At 33.7% G+C, this 21,275-nt stretch overlaps 1 long non-coding RNA gene across 1 annotated transcript; it reads left to right on the top strand.

Moving 5' to 3' along the window:
• Nucleotides 1–14,866: 14,866 nt before the first annotated feature.
• LOC120335038 (uncharacterized) lies at nucleotides 14,867–16,124 on the top strand. Its single transcript, XR_013477682.1, has 4 exons — nucleotides 14,867–14,919; nucleotides 15,139–15,240; nucleotides 15,601–15,655; nucleotides 16,030–16,124. It is a non-coding gene; the product is annotated as an uncharacterized LOC120335038 (long non-coding RNA).
• Nucleotides 16,125–21,275: the final 5,151 nt, after the last annotated feature.

The raw sequence follows: 21,275 nt of genomic DNA, 5'->3' as shown, positions 1-21,275 counted from the left end.
CTGTGTGCGAAACCTACGATCGTTTCTGATATTCTCATACATTCTTTTCTTCTCAAATGCAAACATTCTCAAACATACTTTTGTATTTGAACGCAAAGGGCTGTTAATCGTGCGTTCGTATTATTACAAAGATTGGACGCTAACTTTAATGCCTACAACACCATTATGAAAAAACCAAACATATAATACAAAAGGCTATCAATTTAATTACAACGCTTTGCCTTCGCTCCACTTTCAAGAAAACTGGACATACTCCAAGGCAATTTATGAAAAAATTTGCTGTACACGCTTATGAATGACCTTCATTATTTAAATATTTTGGTGTCGTTTCTAAGATGGATGGGATGATAATTATGCGCTCAATCATTCGTTTTGCCATAAAAATTACCTCAATAAATTAATTGATAGGGAAGTACAAAATTAGCATAATTTTTATATGACAATAGAAGAATGTGAGCTCGCCCGAAACATGACATTATTTTTATCCAGGCACTGACTTTCATTTTGAATATAATGGCTTTTTACATTTGGATATAGTTAGAATATTTATCGTTTGGTTACGTCTTTTACCAAAGTATAGCTCTTTTGCATGAATCGAACTCGAAGCCGACATAAAAAATTGACAGACATCTGGAGTACGACAAATGTAGTTGATGTCGTATAGCATTTTCCTCAAGCTCAGCTGTCCAATTTCACATGCAACCCGCTTATTTAGCAAAGGATTATTATTACCTCAGACTTAGTTTGACTGCGAGATCTCTCTACAAAATTATCAATCAATCATCTTAGGGTAAGAACATTGTTTACACTATAAACATCGTTACCCTGAACTTTCTCGTAGGCTACCTATAAATTTATTTGATCGACTTCAAAAATGCAAATTTTGCTGTAATTTCATACAACAGTATAGATATTATTTATCTCTACCAGCTAGTTAATTAACTGGTTGCATTTAAATTAGGAATAAACTTTATTTAAAGTTCGTAACCATCATTGCGCTCACACAACCACAGCCTCTTTTCTGCCAAGTTTCATCTAAAATATAATCAAAGATTACAGGTCGTCATTCTTTGTTAATTCAAATAACTGGCAACATAAGAATGCAACATAACATTTTTTAAATCATTTGAGTACACATACTAACGTTTACGCAAAATGTCACATATTTATATCATTTCTAAAAGTTCAATTTTGCTATTTTTCATTACTGTATTATTATTTATAGAACCCATGATCATGACTCAAGTTAGATGAATGTCAGATAGACCTTTGCCTAAGAGTTTAGCCCTAACACGCTATTCACGTTACACATTACAGGTTATTGGGAGAAACGCCCTATGGTAATATGCTACGGTAATCGGTCATATGATGAGAGTCATATGATTTTTTCTTCTCTTGCGTAAAAAATTGATGAAACATTAAAAACTTTTCTAAAATTTTGAGAACATTTTTATATCATATTTTTGTGAAATAAAATTTTGTTATTCTTGGGGCAAACGACAATTTTTGCTATCTTGCTTGCACTCTAAGTGTTAAAAATTGAATAACAGTATTTTCTAAATTTATGAAAATATTTTTGTATCATATTTTTGTTGAATAAACTTTGATATCCTAGTCCAGTGGTTCTTGAACTTTTTTGATCGCGCCGCAGATTCAGAATTTGTCAAGTCTCGTGTCTCACCTCAAATATAACTAGCTTACCATAAGCTACAAATACGAAATAGTAAGGCGAAAATTGAAGATACGTGGATGATACAGAAATAACAAAATGAATGTTAATGTAAATATCATAAATAAAGCGGACAAGATCTAACCTAACAAATATTTTCATTTTTAGTTAGCTTCACGTCCATTAAAAAATTGTCTGCGCCCCAACGTTCGAGAACCACTGTTCTTGGCATAAACGCTCTCTGGTATTATGTAACGGTTATCAATCATATAAGAGTCATAGAAAGCATAGTTTTGTTATAATGCGTGACTATGCGCAATAAATATGAAAAACTTCATGAAATATTAAAAAAGTTTGAGTATTTCCCAAAATTTTGAGAATATATTAATATTATATTTATGTTGAATATACTTTACTAGTATAGGCATAAACTTTCTATGGTAATATGCATCGGTAATAGATCATATGAGAGTCATATGATGGATGGTTTTGGTATCTTGTGTGACTGTGCGCATTAAATATGAAAAACTTCATGAAATATTAGGAATTTTGAGTTATTTTGAAATTATATACATAATTTTTTCAAAATTAATTTTCTTATACTTGAGAAAAACGTCTCTATGCAGCGGTAATCGATCACATGTGTTTCATAAGACTCGTCATCTGACTAGTGCGACTGTAAGCATGACTATGATCATGATTTTAAATAATCAAAAATGCGTGAAACAAAAGTGGGTTCATCCCCCAAAATGTGGTTTTAGTATTATTTTGTGTCCTAAAAAATGTTTATTGATATTTAGTGCTGAAGAGCGAACGATAACTATTTCACGATGTTCACTTACGCCTTTCGAATCTTCCAATATAACCTTGGCACTGATGACTCGTAAAATGTATGATGCTACTCTATTTGACATTTCATCTTATAATTTTCAGACTCAATTGTCAAGCCACCTTAACCTGTAAAGATACCATAACTACAAATAGCACGGAAAACTCACGTATCAATTGTTTATATGTACATTTACTTGTCAACGGGACATCTCGAGGGAAATCGCCAACAACATTCAATATACTAATAAAAGTCTTCAGTCTTTGGGTTCATATTTAACAAATCCGGGATTTTAAGCCAGCATCATTTCAAAAATACATAATTTTATTGGACACGAAATATGTGAAGAGTACGCCCGCTAAAGTGTTGTCATGGCAGGCAGATTGCATATGTATGCAACCTGTTAAAATAACTAGTCGATTTCAAATTATTTTTAGATACACTTGAAGATGTAAGCAGTTACACAAACGATATCACTATAACATTATACTCGTATTTGTTTTGTAATCCGATAGTTAATCAAAATAATTTCCGTTTTCCTTTAATTTACATCTTCAGCACAAATTCTTTTTGGGTCCACAAATTTCATTTCAGTTTTACCGCGGGTCGCACATTGATAGATATGTCATAAATAACAGTTTAAATTTGTTGAAATATGATGAGTATGAAGAATAATTGGTGGTTTCAGCAGTATTAGGATTTAGAGAGTATAAAAGATTCTTTCTCCAGCTTTAGCAAAACCCTATTTAGAATGTCATTTCCTCGCTTTTTATTATTGCCTGGAATCTTTGTTGTTGTTCCGAAGTGAACTATAGTTGTTGTAGTTGCAAACAACGAGGTCTGTTGACGTTCTCCAACCACGAGATCCGCTGATATGCTGCGCCGCCGTTTGGTAAACCGCCACAATGTGCGCAATTTTGAATACGTCATAGCACTCAAAAACTAATCTCACACAGCTTACAGAAATATTAGAAATAAGTGAAAGTAAGACCTTCCAAGCGAAACATACAATCTTTAACATCTGAAAATTTCGAAGCAAATGGTCAAATAATTAAAAATAATAGCGATTTTTTCATAACGATGATAAAAAAAAAATTGAAAACGTAATAACAAAACAATCCATAGGTCCACTCCGTATCCAATAACCATCGATAAAATACATTAACTCTAACATCAGCTTTGTCAAGGCGGTGTCACAAGATAAAGAATTGCTGGACTCAATGACAAAAACTTTAAATACCGCCGCATGAATCGTTTCGGCCGCGAGTTAGACATCCCTGGACTAATCGATTTCAAATTTTCAGGTTAGATTTTTGATAACGACATGACGTCCGCTGTAAAACTTGCAGCATAAATTTGAATGAATATTTAAACGCCATATCGTCACGCTAAAAACCGAATTGCGTAAGTCATTTTTGGCGTTTTCAAGTTTTTTATAAAATAGGTATCTATGTAATGCTGCGCACTTGTCTGTTAACTCAGATTTTATTTTAGGAATTCCGAAACCCATAAAAATGGAGATTTAGTATGACATGCGCATTTGTGCAATTGTTCCGTCATAATGAATTATAATTGTTACCGCAGGACTATTGTGACGTCACAAAAGTAAAATAACCTCGGCGAAGTATTTTCGAGTTTTTGCATCTCGGATTCTAGCTTAGCGGGTAATGAATTTATACTACAGTATAAGAAGGCGTGCACTTGTGATATTCAGTGTCCGAGTCCAATTCACCTTGGTTGGCTTTTATATTGGGTGCATTGCTGTTTTATTCTTTATATTTAATCTTAGTGTTATTTCGGTGGGTGCAGAACGTGTTATATTGATGAAATATATATTTTTAAACATAAAAAATAATGTAATTATAACTGATTAGCTATTTTGGGTTTATACATTGTAGATACTGAGAATTACATTCGTTTTTGGAATGTTTAGTTTTCAGGACTGGTGCATATAGTAAAGTTGCAAAATTGCGTATGTCCCCAAGTCATAGACAATGTTCTGCCTAAGTCACAGTGCGCCATTATGACGTCACTTAACTGCGTCATACGAATTAACATAAATCCGGCTACGATCAAAAAATTGAACCATGGCAAATTATTGACTCTCAATGGCTTAACAATATCATTAGTAAGTTTTTTACGTTTTTCTCAAAACTGCTAAAAATGACTTACGCAATTCGGTTATTAGCGTGACGATATGTTGCTAGAGTACTGCTGCAATTACACGTGGTGTTTACATTTCGCTAAACCGTGTGAAAAATCGCATTAAAAGGTGACTTCCAATCAGATTGAAAAACCGGAACCCTTCAAATGCTCATCTTAAATCTGTTTCTACAACAATCTACTTATTTCACCAGTAAACCTAGCGATAGAAGTTTGCTGCAAAAATTTAAATATTTTTTGTCTCATCGACATGCGCAAGCCTCGCTACAGATTAGTCCAATAGAATTAGCGTGCCGTGACCTTGTTGATTCAAGTGTTTGATCCAACAATGCCGGTATTGCAGATATGTTCATTCATAGAAGCCTCATTATTATCGGTGGCTGATATGAAGGATTGAAAATTATACCAGGTGCACTTGCCGGTTTCTGAAATAATTTTCGTTGGGCTTTAGAAAATGCCTTTTACAAGTCCATTAACAGTGGGTTGATATAGGATTAACCTTCTATGAATCGGTGTATCTATTTGCTCCAGATATGTATTGCTTGCAGAGGGCTGGATGTTTAAGCCGCTGTTCAGCTTATAAACTACATTTGAATGACTGTTCAGACGCTGAATGTCGCTAGAGAACTGATACGATAACACATGCTGTTTATAAAAAAAAAACTATAAAATTCTTTATTTGAAAAACTTTTGAATGCCCAATGAGACGCCCTAATAACCGTACGAGAAAGTATGGGTTTTTGGCAGAAAATTTGATGGAGAACAATGAACTTTTTGGTTGTTTGTCATATATGGCCCAACAGTCGTAAATATATATATATATTTTATTTGACATTTTTTACTCGGCTTGACTTCATACTCTAATGTTACTAAAGAAAAATATTCACTTTTATATTGCTTGCAGATGGCCAGATGTTTCCTAACCGATATGACTTTTACATCCAACGGCCTTTGTTCAACTTTGAAAAAAATTTTGAATAAATATTCAGACGCTAGATGTTGCTAGAGCACTACTGGAATCCCACATACTGTTTATAAAATGACTGAAAAAATCATTTAGCGTATCTGTGAGCAAAAGATTAAAAAAAAAGTCCGATTCAAAACAAAATTAAATGACTTAGATAGAGGAATCATAATACCCGTACAAAAAGTATGATTTTGAGCCCAAAATTTGATGGAGAACAATAAGTTTTTCAGTAGTTGCGCTATATATGGCCCAGCGGTCGTAAATGTTTTCCATGTAACCTTGCGATAGTAAAAATATATCTATAATAAACCCTACTCTATATTGTAATGTAACTGAATAAAATATAGATTCACTTTTATAGGAAATTGTGAAAACTGTTTCTCATTTTCTATGCTTGGGCTTGTAACTCTATTTTAACATCCTCCAAACTTGTATGGCATCATCAGTGTAAAAAAAAATTTGAAACATATTTGACGCCCAATTCAAAAGCAGAGTACTGCCCCCTTATTGTGTACAGTGGAAACGTGAGAACATCAATTCATAGAAACATAATTTGTCTTTTGTTTCTACAGCGTTTCTACACCAGATAAATAAGAAATCATATTCGATATCGATTACACCACATACAATATTAGGAATATAAATAATAACATGAGAGCTATGCTCAAATACACAAGGGCAAAACTAAATATTTTATCATCTACTCCCCGATAATCATAAGCGGTAAGTTACAAGTAGCCGATCGGAATCCGATCAACTCGGCTACATCATACGAAAAACTCGACTCGAAACGGACAAATATTAGAGACAACTTGATTACAAAGGGTACCGGTGGGGGTGCTACTGATATGCATTCTCGGAACCGCCACACGGTGGCACACTTTCGGGACGTAATAGCACATAATGAAACAAAGCCAGTAGAACTCACAAACATATTTGAAAAAAAAAAATAGAAGTAATAGCCTTCTAGGAAAAAATTCAATTTTTAACCATTGAAAATTTCAATGGTATAGTAATCAGAATCGATATGATCAAATTTTATGCCCATTCCATTCGGGAAAAACAAAATGTGACTCAAACTCAGCCGTATGCCAAATATCATAATTATTTTTACTCACTTCCGACAGTATAAATTGAATTGATTTTTTTTTATGGAACAAACTTGAAAAAGGGGAGGGTCCATTCATGCCCATCATTTTTTCGTCTCAATATCCCCGCGAGCCATAGTTTGACTTGTTTTCAAAAAAATAAAGTTGGTACGCATTTGTCGGTTGTTTGACGTACAGTAAAGCTATTATAGACATCATTGCACATGTGCTTTATATTTTCGCGGGCGTAGAAAAAGTAAAACGTCTAAATCAATTGCCATTTCAAAAAGGTCCCTGTGCTAATTGTCTTATACTCAATACCATAAATTCCATATTGGCTAGACGGCAACGAAATTTTTGGTGGTAAAAGACAATTGTAGTCACTATACCTTGCATTTATTTCAAAAATAGCTGTGGGGTCTATGGCATTCTTTTTTTACTCTAAAGTCTTGTGCGATTACATCATAAAAAAAATTAAATTAAATTGCAGACTTTATGGTCTGGTGATCTGGTGGTCAGCAAAGTAAGTTTTTTTTTATAAGATACTGTAAAAGATTTGATACTACTTCGTTACTAGCCTTCATGTTCCTATATTTGAGTGTCGCTCTCTTGTTTAAATTTTAATGGTTTACAGCCCTCATAGTAAAAGTTATGCTGGAAATAAAATACAATTAGCGGCCTTTCTCATTTCATTAAACAACAACAAGGACAAAAGAGCTCATTTAAAGGGCAACCCTATTCTCAAGTATAGTCGATGCTAAATAGTTGTGAAAAATGATAGGAATGAAAAAATAAATAAAAATTTGACCCCATATCAAATGGCGGTTTATTTCCTGGCATCCCCACAGTCAGTCGCATAAATATTAAAACAATAATATCCTGAATTAGCTGTTTAACTTTTATGTCTGACACAGTAGTTTAATTCAAAGTTTCCCAACCGGAAGAGAATTTTGCTTTTTTTTGGGGGGGGGGGAGTCTATCTTTGTATTCGCTGTAGGATTACTAATATTCTTTAGTTTTATTATTATAAAATTACTTTGTTATGAAGTCTTAAATTGGACAAAAACGGACTGCGACTTGTGCAAAACATTATCTAAGGATTCATTAAAGAGTACCGTGGTTTTATGCATAGTGAAGGGTTACCAAAAAAGGCAAAGAGATGAATTTAGTGATTGAAAATCACTGAATCAGTCCCACTCTCTGTGGATATATTTTGTTTAATTTTACAAATCGACAATAATATTGAATAAACACAAACAACTTTCACGACGTCCGAACAAACTAACCTAAATACGATTTCTGTATGCAATATGTATTGCAACAATCTGAGATAACACTGCAAAATCTATATAATGTATCAGACATAAATAAGCTTATTAGCTAGTTTGAAAGTTATAAAGTACAAAAAATATGGTAAGTTTATTTTATCGTTCTTTGCAAACTAATTCCTAATTCTTTACATGTTTATTTCCAAGTTAATATTTTTTATTAATTTACATCGTTTGTCCCTTTTTAGATTCTTTTCTGTTACTTAAATTTTTCCCATTCCCAGCACATTTCTGCCTGTTTTTTATTCTTCTTTTTCACATTTTCGATATTTTTTTTGACATTTTTTAGTCAGATGAGCCAGGACCAAGCTGTGCATCTATGCGCGGGCTTTATCCAGCTTCAACGAGTACTCTCAGTTACGTGGATTCAAATGATATCAGCAGGTTTAAGGTGAGTTGATTTTCATTATAAATAACCGCGATGCATCATAAAGTTATAGTACACGAACTGGACCTACAGATCGTTTTGAGATTATTTTTATTTTTTATTTTTTTCCTGTTGTCTTGAAGCGTTAGAAAAAAATCGTCTTTCTCTTTAATTACTGTACCAATGGCTTAAAAACTTCCAGTGCTAAAAGATTGTATTTTTATTCATTTCAAAACATAATGTGGGCTCTATAAGATTCGTTTTTTGTTCGCAAAGAGGTCATTAAAAAGGGCGCACCTTGTGGCGGTTACTGTTTTGCCTTAGTCGTGAAGTTTGATCAATTAGAATTCGGATTTAGAACAGATTCAGATTCAGATTTTATTTTCGTCATGCAAAACCAATATACGATATGAAAAAATAAAAAAAGACATATAACAAATTACGAAGACGGATATCGGCTTGTTGCAATAGACGAGGGATCGCGAAAGACTCAAAGAGTCATCCAGTCAGCGACACCTTGTAGCTGCATTGAAGCAGCAAATATAGCAACCGAACAACTCATTATTAAATAGTCACTAAATTTGACACAATCATATATATATAAGGGACAACAAAAAGAATGCCACAATGACCACGAAAATTTACCTAAACATTCACTTAATTAGACTCAATCTAATTCAATCTAATTCAAGAACAACAAGTCTTTGTTTTAAAACAGAATATCGTGACTAAGCAAGAGGAACTAATCAACCAGCTTCTAAAAGATCGCAAAGGTAAGCAAACGATTGAATGGCTGGAAAAAGTACTCGCTATAGCAAAAACTGCTTTGGAGTTTTCAAATAAACAATCAGATAGCGCAACCAATGGCGGCAAAGATGCCAATCCAATGGTGACAGATAAACTCAAGAAAATTCAAGCAATGTCAGTAGCTCTAGTATTTCTTTTAGCAATGACCGTGTACAACTTTTACGAAATTGCATAGGAGACCGTTAAAATTAATTCAAATACGACGATGTAATACAACAATCTGAAGCACATTAGGCAATCATTGCTTGTATTTTTTAATTTTTAGTTATAACAGTGTAACATTTTTTTTTCAAAAATATGCGTAGTTTCTAAAATTCACTTTCTGTAATAAATTGCAGATAATCTACAAGGAATGGTTGAAGCTTTAGGAACACGATTGGACCATATTGAAGCCAAGCTGGCAGAAATTGATTTACAAAATCAGGTTTGTTGAAATAAACAATAGTGTTGTTGAAAAAAGTTAAAATACCATATTAACAATACCATTCTGGTTTAATATTTGGAAAATTTTTGCATGCCTTGCAAGCTTGTAGCCTGCTTGTAGCTTGTTTTTACTCGGCTTGACTTCATACTCTAATGTTACTAAAGAAAAATATTCACTTTTATATTGCTTGCAGATGGCCAGATGTTTCCTAACCGGTATGACTTTTACATCTAACGGCCTTTGTCCAACTTTGAAAAAACTTTTGAATAAATGTTCAGACGCTAGATGTTGCTAGAGCACTACTGGAATCCCACATACTGTTTATAAAATGACTGAAAAAATCATTTAGCGTATCTGTGAGCAAAAGATTAAAAAAAAAAGTCCGATTCAAAACAAATTTAAATGACTTAGATAGAGGAATCATAATACCCGTACAAAAAGTATGATTTTGAGCCCAAAATTTGATGGAGAACAATAAGTTTTTCAGTAGTTGCGCTATATATGGCCCAGCGGCCGTAAATGTTTTCCATTTAACCTTGCGATAGTAAAAATATATCTATAATAAACCCTACTCTATATTGTAATGTAACTGAATAAAATATAGATTCACTTTTATAGGAAATTGTGAAAACTGTTTCTCATTTTCTATGCTTGGGCTTGTAACTCTATTTTAACATCCTCCAAACTTGTATGGCTCATCAGTGTAAAAAAAAATTTGAAACATATTTGACGCCCAATTCAAAAGCAGTGTACTGCCCCCTTATTGTGTACAGTGGAAACGTGAGAACATCAATTCATAGAAACATAATTTGTCTTTTGTTTCTACAGCGTTTCTACACCAGATAAATAAGAAATCATATTCGATATCGATTACACCACATACAATATTAGGAATATAAATAATAACATGAGAGCTATGCTCAAATACACAAGGGCAAAACTAAATATTTTATCATCTACTCCCCGATAATCATAAGCGGTAAGTTACAAGTAGCCGATCGGAATCCGATCAACTCGGCTACATCATAAGAAAAACTCGACTCGAAACGGACAAATCTCAGAGACAACTTGATTACAAAGGGTACCGGTGAGGGTGCTACTGATATGCGTTCTCGGAACCGCCACACGGTGGCAAACTTTCGGGACGTAATAGCACATAATGAAACGAAGCAGTAGAACTCACAAACATATTTGAAAAAAAATGGAAGTAATAGCCTTCTAGGAAAAAGTTCAATTTTTAACCATTGAAAATTTCATGCCCATTCCATTCGGGAAAAACAAAATGTGACTCAAACTCAGCCGTATGCCAAATATCATATTTATTTTTACTCACTTCCGACAGTATAAATTGAATTGATTTTTTTTATGGAACAAACTTGAAAAAGGGGAGGGTCCATTCATGCCCATCATTTTTTCGTCTCAATATCCCCGCGAGCCATAGTTTTACCCTAATTGCGAAATTCAATTTTGCAACCTGATCTCAAGTGACGTGTTTTCACGTGATTATGATTATCCAATCAGAACTACACACATCATACGGGCCTACTCGTGAGCAGAGCTCTTAGTTTTTCAGCTGTAAAGAATATAATGGTAAAAATTCGGAGAGAGCAATTTAACTGTATGAAGTATTTGCCAAAGTTTTATTTATCTTTGGTATCTCTGCACATAAACAGCTGAAACAGATAATACCTGCAAATTTGACAGTTTTGAAAAGCGTGTCTTTGTTCTCTGTCTGCAAAATACAATGGTGATCTGTAGTATGAAAAACAAGATGGCGGACATCGGAACGTAGTATGTGTACCAGGCTAGAGTTAGGACATAGTTTCTTTCCAGTTTTATTATTTTAGTTCTTTTACGAGTTTGTGGACTACCCAAGTGACCACCGTAGTATTTGTACCTAAATTCGTGACCTTACTCTAACCTGGTACGCATACTACGTTTCTGAGCCCGTCATCTTGGTTATATACTACATGAGTACTCATGCAACATACATTCAGTCAGCTTTCATCAAACAAAAAACATTATCTTCAGGGCAGGAGGTCAGTTACAAAACTTCAATTCAACTTCAACACAGAAACAGAAATGTTACTACGTCATTTAAATGCTAATGTTGAAAAAAAGTAGCACAATAAACTGTGAAAAAAATATAAGAAACAGCAGGAAGGCATATTCAACGAATGCAATATTAGTCATCATTAAATTTAACCCGATTACAAATAAACAATGTTGCACGTCACATGAAGTACCTGTATCGGTTAAATTAAAAGGATATGTACAGCAGAAACATATAAAAATCGCTCTGAAGCAACTGTAGCACCAATTTCAGCTTCGAATAATTTTCGAAATCTACTATACTGTAATATAATGAACTATTTGTACCTCATTGTCTTGGTTATTTTCATTAAATTAAGTAATTAGATATATTTTTTGCATGTTTTGTTTAACAACAGAGGAGGAGTTCTACAACTGGGAGAAGTTTTATCTTTGTTAGGGATTTCACATTAATTAAAAAAAACATTATTACAGCCATGACAGATATTTGATAAGAACTAAGATATTCATCTCGCTTATTTGCCCGGTGCAATATGATTAGCCATTTCATGCATGGCTATAATTGAAAAGTTATTATCCGGAGAAACATTCAAAATGACTTTATCGAGAGAGAGTACACAATGAGAAAAAGTCAAATTTTGCAGAGACAGAAACTGCTAGTTTTATAAATAGAATCGATTTGAAGCTGTTAAGTTAATAACGAGATTGCGATCTGAGACCGCCGACTTATCGATCCTCAACAAAAAATCAGTTAATTAATTAATAACTCGCTATTTATTAAAAAAATATGAAAACAAAATGAAATGAAGAAAACAATTTGGAGCAGATTCAACCTCGCTTTTGTGAGATTTGCAATGCAAATGCAATTTTGAATTTCCGGGGCAACAGTTTTATCTATATTAATGATTGTTTATCATTTTGCTGAGAATTACAAAAGAAAAAAAAAAAAAAACTGAAACCATTATACCGGTAATTGACTTATATATTATATTAATTTATAAGTTTCTGATACCCATAACATATGCCCACAGTTATATCTAAGTATGTCAGGTTAACATTTCTTGTTCCTGAAAAGGAAGACTGATATTGAAGTAACAGGAAATTTGTTCAAGCATTAACTGGAGTTAGTTGGTTTAATAAAGTGTGACTGCAATGAAAATAAATACCAAAATTAAGCTACAGACAATATATCTCAAAAATGCCCATTTTGTGGTTCACAATATGATTTATATTAATATCGGTTATTGGTATCAGTTATTAGCCACAAGTTGGCCGATGTAGCGATATCGGTGATATCGGTCGAGCTCTATTCAGGAGTACCCATTTTTGCACACTAAAACCATAAATTGCAAGTTATATCAATAGAGCTGTGAAATATTGTTTGAACGGTCATATAACCACGCTATGGCCATTTCAAAGATTGAAATCAGTTTCAAAGGCTAACTATTAATCCAAACTATTAAATATGACAGAAAGAAATTCCCAATAAACTACGATTTTGTAAAAACCATTGTGTCACAAGTCACAAGGTTCAAGTGAATTATTATTCATGGATATTGGACTTACTCAGGGTTGTAATTCTAGGTTCCAGGGGAATATATTTGGGTACCCCAATTCAACATTAATCTTCCAATTCATTTTTCGTTCAGAAGGCAGTTAGTTCGTTTTGTGAAAATTAGAAAATGTCTATAAAATTGTATATTTTGCTCAGCTGATTCAGCCATGAATCATTTACCCAGTGGTAAAGACGTATCTCTGATTTGCTTAATGCCGAAGCGGTATGGCCAGTAACAAAAGGCTTCATTCATTGTTTATTTCGTAAATCTTCATCTGAATATTGAGACCTTCACATTCCTTGCTGAATACTGTCGAACAAAAAGTATTGGTATTTAAACGCTCGATTTATCTTTGTGTCATGTATGACAACAGCTAACAAGCTTTTAGAGAAAAAAATAAAGTTGGTACGCATTTGTCGGTTGTTTGACGTACAGTAAAGCTATTATAGACATCATTGCACATGTGCTTTATATATTCGCGGGCGTAGAAAAAGTAAAACGTCTAAATCAATTGCCATTTCAAAAAGGTCCCTGTGCTAATTGTCTTATACTCAATACCATAAATTCCATATTGGCTAGACGGCAACGAAATTTTTGGTGGTAAAAGACAATTGTAGTCACTATACCTTGCATTTATTTCAAAAATAGCTGTGGAGTCTATGGCATTCTTTTTTTACTCTAAAGTCTTGTGCGATTACATCATAAAAAAAATTAAATTAAATTGCAGACTTTATGGCGGTTCCGTGATCGCATTTCAGCGATCTGGTGGTCAGCAAAGTGAGTTTGTTTTATGAGATACTGTAAAATATTTGATACTACTTCGTTACTAGCCTTCATGTTCCTATATTTGAGTGTCGCTCTCTTGTTTAAATTTTAATGGTTTACAGCCCTCATAGTAAAAGTTATGCTGGAAATAAAATACAATTAGGGGCCTTTCTCACTTCATTAAACAACAACAAGGACAAAAGAGCTCATTTGAAGGGCAACCCTACTCTCAAGTATGGTCGATGCTAAATAGTTGTGAAAAAATGATAGGAATGAAAAAATAAATAAAAATTTGACCCCATATCAAATGGCGGTTTATTTCCTGGCATCCCCACAGTCAGTCGCATAAATATTAAAACAATAATATCATGAATTAGCTGTTTAACTTTTATGTCTGACACGGTAGTTTAGTTCAAAGTTTCCCAACCGGAGAGAATTTTGCTTTTTTTTTTTGGGGGGGGGAGTCTTTCTTTGTATTCGCTGTAGGATTACTAATGTTCTTTAGTTTTATTATTATAAAATTACTTTGTTATAAACATCTTAAATTGGACAAAAACGGGACTGCGACTTGTGCAAAACATTATCTAAGGATTCATTAAAGAGTACCGTGGTTTTATGCATAGTGAAGGGTTACCAAAAAAGGCAAAGAGATGAATTTAGTGATTGAAAATCACTGAATCAGTCCCACTCTCTGTGGATATATTTTGTTTAATTTTACAAATCGACAATAATATTGAATAAACACAAACAACTTTCACGACGTCCGAACAAACTAACCTAAATACGATTTCTGTATGCACTATGTATTGCTACAATCTGAGATAACACTGCAAAATCTATCTAATGTTTCAGACATAAATAAGCTTATTAGCTAGTTTGAAAGTTATAAAGTACAAAAAATATGGTAAGTTTATTTTATCGTTCTTTGGAAACTAATTCCTACAATTATAATTACATTCTTTAGATGTTTATTTCCAAGTTAATATTTTTAATTAATTTACATCGTTTGTTCCTTTTTAGATTCTTTTCTGTTACTTAAATTTTTCCCATTCCCAGCACATTTCTGCCTGTTTTTTGTTCTTCTTTTTCACATTTTAGATATTTTTTTTTTTTATATTTCTAGTCAGATGAGCCAGGACCAAGCTGTGCATCTATGCGCGGGCTTTATCCAGCTTCAACGAGTACTCTTAGTTACGTGGATTCAAATGATATCAGCAGGTTTAAGGTTAGTTGATTTTCATTATATATAACCGCGATGCATCATAAAGTTATAGTACACGAACTGGACCTACAGGTCGTTTTGTGATTATTTTTATTTTTTATGTTTTTCCAGTTGTCTTAAAGCGTTAGAAAAAAATCGTCTTTCTCATTAATTACTGTACCAATGGCTTAAAAATTTCCAGTGATAAAAGATTGTATTTTCATTCATTTCAAAACATAATGTGGGCTCTATAGGATTCGTTTTTTGTTCGCAAAGAGGTCATCAAAAAGGGCGCACCTTGTGGCGGTTACTGTTTTGCCTTAGTCGTGAAGTTTGATCAATTAGAATTCGGATTTAGAACAACAAGTCTTTGTTTTAAAACAGAATATCGTGACTAAGCAAGAGGAACTAATCAACCAGCTTCTAAAAGATTGCAAAGGTAAGCAAACGATTGAATGGCTTGAAAAAGTACTCGCTACAGCAAAAACTGCTTTGGAGTTTTCAAATAAACAATCAGATAGCGCAACCAATGGCGGCAAAGATGCCAATCCAATGGTGACAGATAAACTCAAGAAAATTCGAGCAATGTCAGTAGTTCTAGTATTTCTTTTAGCAATGACCGCGTACAACTTTTACGAAATTGCATAGGAGACCGTTAAAATTAATTCAAATACGACGATGTAATACAACAATCTGAAGCACATTAGGCAATCATTGCTTGTATTTTTTAATTTTTAGTTATAACAGTGTAACATTTTTTTTTTTCAAAAATATGCGTAGTTTCTAAAATTCACTTTCTGTAATAAATTGCAGATAATCTACAAAGAATGGTTGAAGCTTTAGGAACACGATTGGACCATATTGACGCCAAGCTGGCAGAAATTGATTTACAAAATCAGGTTTGTTGAAATAAACAATAGTGTTGTTGAAAAGAGTTAAAATACCATATTAACAATATCATTCTGCTTTAATATTTGGAAAATTTTTGCATGCCTTGCAAGCTTGTAGCCTGGGATAAGATCATTTTAGTAAAAACCAATTCTATATCTATTTTTAACTTAAATTCACTAGAATAAGAATATTTTGACAGTTACTTTTCAAATGCGTAAATATTGCAGCTATGAAATGTTAATATGTCACATCAAGTATAGATTACGTAGTTGATTTTGCTTCTCAAAACTGCAGTATTTGTCAGTGTATTACCGTCCCTAAACGGAAAATATAAATATTACGGCCAGTACCTTTATACTTCATGCTATTATTATACTGTCCCTACCACCACCAAAAGATGGGTTAGATTATATGATAAAGCAAATAAATGGGCGAGCGCTAACCTATGATATTCAGCTTTAAATAATAAATTGAAAATTTATCTCAACGGAAATGGAAAAGGTAATTTAAATATGCATAATAAAACGTTAATTACTATGTATACCGCACATATAATACACATATATAAAAATATTTCATGATTTACTTTCTTTCAATTTATCGTGTTTTTACTGAAGGGCTAATAAAGCAGATTTAATTGTTCGAAATAAGGCTAATACGGGTGCTATACACGTGTGCTCATTTCCATTTTTCAGTAAGAGATACTATAGTTATTTTTGAATTCTACTCGTGTTTACTTTGATTTTACTTTCGTAGTCCACTGTTTGAATTTAGGCTTTGTATTTATTTATTTTAACATTAGCGCAGGGGTGTGCAAACTGCGGCCCGCGGGCCAAATGCGCCCACGCGGAAAAATTGTGCGGCCCCCGTAGAAGTGCAAATTTTGAATTACGTGCGGTCCATGAAACGAGTTTTTAATTCAGTTTAATCTGGCACGTGTAAGTAATTCTAATCCCATTGTCTTGAAAAGACTATACCCGAGCCCATTTCATTATCTGTGACTTTGGTGTTACAATGCCCTAACAGCCAGCTTGTGCGAATCGAACAACGCATGTCATAAGATAAATAACCAAAATTTTTGTGTCTGCAACTACTGGAAAACCTATGAGGTGCGGCCCGCGGGCTCACCTAGCTATTTGTATTTGGCACTCCTTTAATAAAAGTTGCACGCCTTTGCATTAGGGTATTAATGCAGTAAAAGTATAGGCTCCAGTATCCAAAATTCCACTCCGTTTAAAAACTTTGAAGTGATGGACAAAAATATCAGCAAAAATAGGAGAGAGAATACATAGAATTACCGAAATTTTTATCTGCAGGGTTAAAGACTCACATCTCATTCTTTTTCGTTTTAATGCAAGGAGACTACGACAATTTGCTACCATTTCCGTTTCGCCAAAATGTATGTATTGAAGTTATAGAATAAAGCATTTAGTTTTCTAAAAAAAAATACTCAATCTATAGAACCCACTTTAAGTTGTCATGTGTGTAATTATATACACATTGCGTCGTTATGATGAGTCCAGCCTCTGCATAATAATCTTTCTCATGGTAACTCAGGCATGAGACAAATATCAGACAAACCACGGATATCAGAATTACAATGTGTGGAACCTTTTTAATGTCATCGTAAGTGTAATTAAATATACATTGCCATCGTTATGTCAATTTCAGCTTCGAAATAATAATGTTCCTTTTGGTATCTCAGAGTTGACACGAAACCAAGAATATAAGAATTGCAATATGCGATACCATATATAAAACCATCATTTTTCTGTATTTCAGGTTACCCTCATGCTCTTTGATCCCAACCAACCTGATGCCGGGACCAACCGTCAGCATTTGTCTTATGTAGTCCAACCAAATTCGACGTCGAGTTCGTTCAAAAAGCCTATTTCAGATAAGAATATAGGCAATGGAGACCACGAGTTCGTGGCCCACAAAGCTCTCGGACCATATGTGAAGGACGACTCCATTTTTATTGGTGCAATCGTCGATACCACAGGGTTGGAAAATTATTGAATAGAACGCTGTAATGACCTAGTGGTCGGGGCGTTAACAGCTGGTGTTTTAAAGAAATATTCAATGATGAACCGGAAAAACTATGGTTCTGTTCCCGCTTATTTGTGATTTTTAGTAGTAGTAGTATTCGTAGCTGCTTGCACAAACCGCTGCATATTTTATTATTTTTCATTGAATCATATTGGGTCATACTTGGGCCGGTAGATCTTTCGTTGGAATATATCAATAAATTAGTGTAATAATGTTAAAACTGTGGAATGGACGAAATTTTCTCTACCCTCCAAATTCTAAAAAATACACTCCGAACATCATATTGGCAAAATATTTTCCGATTCAAGGAATTGATTTAATTCGACTTCAGTATTGGAAAAACAATTGACCATCAAATTTGACAAGTGCTTCTGATCCTTTTAATGCTGCTTTAACTCACATTAGCTTATGTAAAAAAGTTTGTTACACGGACTCCCATATTCAGATATATTAACTATCAGAAGTTTAAAAATTCAATCCCGTATCCGAATTCTGTCACTATCCGATTCAGAAATTCAACTTCACAGTGCTGATTAGTGCTAGCGTGGTTTTTTAATTCTTTAAAATTATCCTACCCTGCTCCATTAAAATTTGAAATAAATTGCAATTTATGATTTTTATGTGTAAAATAATCATTTCCCCTGCAATAATGTTCACAAATTATTTTTAATGAATATCTTCATTGTTGGTTTATCTTTATAAATAATTGTCAAGGTTCAACTCATTTTTATTGAAATTTATGTGCACTGCATTGAAATAAAGCTTCACACGACCGTTTCTATATTTTGTGCATTTCAAAAAAGTGTTGTAAAGGTCTTGTCAAAATAACATTTTGTAATGGTTTACAATTAGATTTAATTTCGCGTACCGTCATCTCAACTTGTAAATTTATTCATGTAGATAATGAGACGTTTATCATGAATGAAACATAATTTTATCTATTTTTAACATAAATCCAACTCCGACGTACACATCTACTCGTCATTATTTTGTCCGATGTACGCCAGTGGCAATTGCCCAAATCACAATCGCCTGGGTGCTTGACTAACTGAATAGTACCGAAACAGACCAAACCTAATACTTTTGTGGTCAATTTTATTTTATACAAATTTTTAAGATTTTTGTTTCAACCGCTTATTTAAGATGTTCTTCGTTTGCAAGAATAAAATTTTTAAAATTAAACCCTACAGAAAACGACCAAAAATAATGGACTGTCGATGACGCGCAATTTTGCAATATGGTAATATCATACAATACCCACCACTCGAAATGCCAAATAAAGCACTAGTGGTCAGCTGCGCATGTTACCTACTTGCTGCTTTTTGTCTAAAACAGGGGTTCCAAAACTTTATTGGCTGCGGGCCTAAATTAGAATTGGAAGGATGTTCGCGAGCCGAAAGTGCGCAATGGTTTAGTTGGGGTTCTATAGATTCACTTTCATTTGACATTTTTTTGAAACATGTTTGTTTGCCTCATAATGACGCTAGGTGTCGTATTCCGTCAGAACTAGAATTGTTCGTTGCCAAAGAAGGCAAATCGCTGGAGTTTGATTCTTTTCATTGCAGAAATACGAACGCTGATACAACGTCTGTTTTCAGCGTTTAGAAAAGTTTGCTATGTAATCCTAATGCCGGTAGGTATAATTGAGATACCGGTATAATTGAATTATTACTATAAACACTTGCTTAAACTGTGATAATGACATGGCAACTCGCGGTATCTAGATAGCAAAAAGGTAGAAACAAAATCTGTTGAACACCGTTTCACTTGATCTCGGCGGGCCATTCAAAATCGTTATGCGGACCAGATTCGACCCGCGAGACGCGGTTTGGGAGCCCCTGGTTTGAAAAAATACAAGAACGGGTTTGATTTTATCACAACATTTCAGGAACGAGCGAATTCGCGGATTCGCGCAAACCGGTGTGAACCTCCGGAATTAATTGGAAAAACGGGCAAAGTTTAGAAAATTATATCAAAATTAAAAAATCCACTAAGGCCCTTTTTTACGCCCTATCTGTGATGAACAATTTACGTCAAGGCCTAGTTTGTAAAAAGCATATGTTTCTGTACATGCATGATGAAAATCATTATGGAACCGAAGATTTTAAAGAATAGGCAACTAACAACACTATATCGTCTCTTCCAATACATTTTTCCTATTTCTAAAATTCCATCATAACTGCAATGTTGGCTTGGCTTATCAAGCAAATGTTTTTTTTCAAGCAAATAATGTTCAAACAAAAAAAATTCCTCTTTCAAGCAATTTAGAATGTTCGACTCTCGTCGTCAACTTTTCTACGTTTGTCAGGCATTTTAATGTCAAATCCAGAGAATCATGTTAAACTAAGCTGATACCACTAACCGTAGGCAGCTTCGGAAAGTAAACGACATATAGGTCGCAGTTTGCCGACCACTGGTTTTAACGGATCGTTAAGAAGACATTTTTTATCATCCACTGTAAAATGTACATTTATGAAAACGGTTATATGTTATGTCACCAGGTGAGATTGACCATTGATTACTTGTTTCTCCCAAATTTAATTTCTGTACTGTGTTTGCTTGATATGGTCATTTTACCAGGACGGAGTTCAACACAAATTAGGTGTCTTTTTTTTATCTATTCCCGGTAAGACCAAAATAAGATATGAGGGGGGTTTTTTAACATGAATTTGTAAGCTGCATAGCCAGTGGTTCCCAACCATTTTTTCGAGAGACCCAAATTTTTAGAAAATAAATTAATCTAACGACCCAGGAATATGCTCAAATACTAAATGGCAGTTTTTCATGGTCGCAAAATGACTAATATGAAATAATCAGTTTTACATAACATTTCTTTTCCCAGCAATTACCTCAAGGTGAGAAATCGTCGATTTTTTGCCATCAGGGAGTTTGTTAAATTGTGGCGTTGTTTTACTTATAGCACAATCGATGCTGTTTTTACGCTGTAGTATTTTCCACATATACTATCCGACAGTAATTATTGAGCAACACTTCAATATCAACAATAAAATAAATATTCCTAAAAATAAAATCAGTAACTTCTGAGTTTTTATTCAAAAAGAAGCGACCCATGAGGATTTTCGGACGACCCAATTTTCGGACGCAACACATAGGTTGGG

Source organism: Styela clava, chromosome 1 (assembly GCF_964204865.1).
Source record: "Styela clava chromosome 1, kaStyClav1.hap1.2, whole genome shotgun sequence".
Lineage (NCBI taxonomy): Eukaryota > Metazoa > Chordata > Ascidiacea > Stolidobranchia > Styelidae > Styela > Styela clava.
The sequence above is the reverse complement of the archived record's forward strand: the minus strand, read 5'-3'. Positions and strand labels throughout refer to the sequence as shown.